Genomic DNA, 3915 nt, shown 5'->3' on the forward strand with positions numbered 1-3915 from the left:
TTAAGGCCGGGACGGGTTGTCCTGGTCATTTCAGTGGGGTGTCATGGTTACATGTTTCAGGGCAGGTGGAGCCTGACCAGGAGCTGGTTCCAATGCCTGCTTTCTCAATTGTGAGATTTCCAAGGTTTTTTGAAACCACTTCAACCTTACTGGTTCTTCTGTCTGGTGGCACGCGGTCCACTTGTCCCACAGACACCAAGTCCCCTTAGAGCTGGAGATGACTCCAGGCACCAGTGTCTTCTAGATAAGATTGGTCACAACAGGTTCCCACATCAAGAGCACAAAAGGGTTTTTTTTTTTAAATTAAAAATTTATGTATCCATGTTCTTTGTCTTTACATATGTCTGTACACCACATTATATGCCTGGCGCCCTCAGAAGCTAGAAGAAGAGACTAGAAGGCATCGGGTTCCTCTGGAACTGGAGGTTTAGGGGGTTGTGAGTTGTTGCATGGGTGCTGGGAATCGAATCTGGGTCCTTTGGAAGAGCAATAGTGGCTCTTAACCACTGACCCATCTCTCTAGCCTAAGATCTTGTTTTAAAACACACACACACAGAGAGAGAGAGAGAGACAGAGAGAGACAAAGAGACAGAGAGAGAGACAGAGAGCTGGAGGTGAGGGTGGGGTAATCTTGGGCAATGTAGTATAAAATAGCTAGGTATAAAATATCTGTTATCTGTAATATTTCAAGCAGCTGGGTGCTAGGCACAGTGTTTAAATGTCTTATAGATATGCAGTGTGTGTGGGGGGTATTGTCTTTTTTTTTTTTTGAGACAGGGTTTCATGTGTAGCTCTGACTGTCCTGCAGTTCACTCTGTAGACCAGGCTGGTGTAAAAGTCACAGCTATCCTCCTGCCTCTGCCTCCCAAGTGCTGGGATGAAAAGTATGAGCCAAGAAATACCTTTTGACTCCCAAAACAATCTAGGCTATTGCTGTTGCCCTTGGCTGCCTCCCAGAACTTGAAGGTATGACTCTGTTGCTGAAGACACCACACACTTTGGGCATAGAACTTGGAAGAATGGAGCTGGAGCTGACCTGGAAGCCTCTCTGAGGACTGGCCCTCACAGTAAGGTGCCATGCAAGCTGCCAGAGGAGACAAGCAATCAGTAGTGCTGCCCATCTGTAAAGCCTACAGATCACCACAACACCCAACAGGACAGGACATGGTACAGCAGAGGAAATGTTATCATCAGCGTAACCAACAATGTCTGATTAGACTCGAGGTCTATGGGATGGTAGGGAATGCGTCCCTGGTACATAGGCAGATGACCGTGGCACAGACCCTAGAGGAGGACACAATGTTGCCATTTTCCTCAACCATTCTAATTCTGTCTTTTAAATACTTAGCTTTACATCCACAGATTAAATGTAGCTCTCGTGCCTTTTCAAAGAAACTTCCTTTTTGCAACAATCTAGAGGCTGTTACAGGGATCCACAACTGATCAAAAGGCAAAGTAAAACTAACTACAGGGTAACATCTACCACACTACTGCTCTACCTAAGGCTCAGGAAGCCGGAAGAAGGAACAGGATGACTGTAAGAGCCAGAGGTCTTCAAAGCTGTGATGTAGTGTCTTCTTCTTCTTCTTCTTCTTCTTCTTCTTCTTCTTCTTCTTCTTCTTCTTCTTCTTCTTCTTCTTCTTCTTCTTCTTCTTCTTCCTCTTCCTCTTCCTCTTCCTCTTCCTCTTCCTCTTCCTCTTCCTCTTCCTCTTCCTCTTCTTCTTCTTCTTCTTCTTCTTGATTTGCCTATTTTATGTATATGAGATACTATAGCTGTTTTCAGACACACCAGAAGAGGCCATCAGATCCCATTACAGATGGTTGTGAGCCACCATGTGGTTGCTAAGAATTGAACTCAACCTCTGGAAGAACAGTCAGTGCTCTTAACCACTGAGCCATCTCTCCAGCCCTACTTAATGTCTTCTAGACATGGTCCTGCCACAAAATCTTAATAGGATTGCTTAAACAAGGCCTGCAAATAATCACACCAGGTAACATGCTGTGCAGATGGGGAAATTTCATAAGGCCCCATCTCTAAAGTTAGCAGTTAGTGGCTTCAGAGAGAGAGAGAGAGAGAGAGAGAGAGAGAGAGAGAGAGAGAGAGAGGTTGATTATGAGGTTTCTCTAGGGAAACCTCATTCTGCTGACATTACCCATTCCCAGATGGTTACATGTTCATAAGGGAAATATGAAACGGACTTAGTGAAGGGAGGGGAGCTTGGAGGTGGCTCAGAACACCCCCAGGCACCAAAGGAGAGTTATTACCCCAGAAGATCAAATTGGTGGAGGGTGGGGAGCTGCCTGTGGATGGGACAAAGGCAGCAGCAGGTGTCTCTGAAGGACAGTTTTTAAGGAGAAAAAGGGGAAGTCTGTACTCAGATGAGTTGGTGAATCCTGACTGGACAGTTAGCCAGTGCAGCCAAATCATGAATTTTGATGGCTGGACCTTGGTGTTCAGTCTCAGAAATGAGTCAGAGGCCAGTTAGGGGAGCCGACCTTGCGGGGCTAGCTTTAGTAATGATCTAAGGATTTAGCCAGGAGAGGGAAGGGGAAAGGGTAAAAGCTGCTGGTACCATGTATGTCGTGCCTGGGCCTGTTGGAGCCCTTCAGGTAGCTTCTGTCTCTGTCTGTTTCTGTGTGTGCAACAGTAGCAATTATAGAAGACAGGATGGAAATGATGGAAATGTTCATGTGTGAAATTCTCATCAAAACAAGTGTTCAAAGCAAAACAAAACAACCAACCAAATAAAGAAATGCTACCTACTGCCTATGTATGTTTGAGACAGGGTCTCTCACTGTAGCCCAGGATATCCTTGAACTTGTAAACCTCCTTGTCTCAGCCTCCCCAGTGGCTGTGGGTACAAGCATGAGTTAGTACACCCTGCTCAGGTATGTACGTGACCTCACGGACACTTGCCTACTGCCCCTAGGGTAGGGGACAATATCTGCTTGGAGACAGATGCCCTATCGTTCCCCTATGTAGCTTCGAATGCTCTGGCTTTCCTATCTCTGGCATCCTTCTGTGACTTGGCACACATGCTTGCTTCTCTCCCTTGCTCAGGGCTGACTTCAGTATGGGAGAGAGGCCTGAATACTTTTTGATCTCCAAGCTTCCTTACAGCAGTAGGTGACAGGAGATGTGGTAGTGTTTTGTTTGTCTTCTTGTTGTTGTTGTTTTGTTTTGTAGGGTTTTTGAGACCTGGTTTCTCTGTGTAGCCCCTGGATGTCCTGGAACTTGCTCCGAGTTGGCCTCAAACTCAACAGACATCCTCCTGCCTCTGCCTCCCTAGTGCTGGGATTAAAGGCTGCACCACTGCAGTCTGTCAGCAGTGGTGGTTTGATGGCTTCATTTTTTTGACAGGATCTCAGGAAGTCCAAAGTGGACTCAGTAGCCAATTTCTAACCCTCTTGCCTCTACTTCCTAAATGCTAGGATTACAGGTATGCACCACCGTGCTCTGCTTCTGTGGGTAAGAAATCCAGGGCACTCAGGATAGGCAAACAGCTCCTGAGTCTTGTGTTAAACCCCTTCTTTCTCCAGGCTACCATATAACCAAAGGATATACCGGTTCCGCTCTCCATTTTAAAGCTCCAGTGCAGGACCAAAGACTGGGCGAACAGCAGGCGCTCAGTCCGTATGCACATGTGTGCAGATGGCAAAGCTAGTGTGTGTGTGTGTGTGTGTGTGTGTGTGTGTGTGTGTGTGTGTGTGTTTGTGTGTGTGTGTGTGTGTGTGTTGGGGAGGCTCTCGGTTGTCTCCCAGAAACCCCTGGCAAAACTAAGGCGCAGGATCTTGGCAGGCTGAGAGGCTAGCTAGGCTGCATCAGCGCTGGGAGTGTCCAAGTAGGGAGCGGCTGGTAGGCGGTCAAGGTCAGTTCCAGGGCAGCGGGAGGGGCGGGGCTCGGGGGCGGGGCTC

The sequence above is a fragment of the Mus musculus genome, chromosome 10 (assembly GCF_000001635.26).
Source record: "Mus musculus strain C57BL/6J chromosome 10, GRCm38.p6 C57BL/6J".
Lineage (NCBI taxonomy): Eukaryota > Metazoa > Chordata > Mammalia > Rodentia > Muridae > Mus > Mus musculus.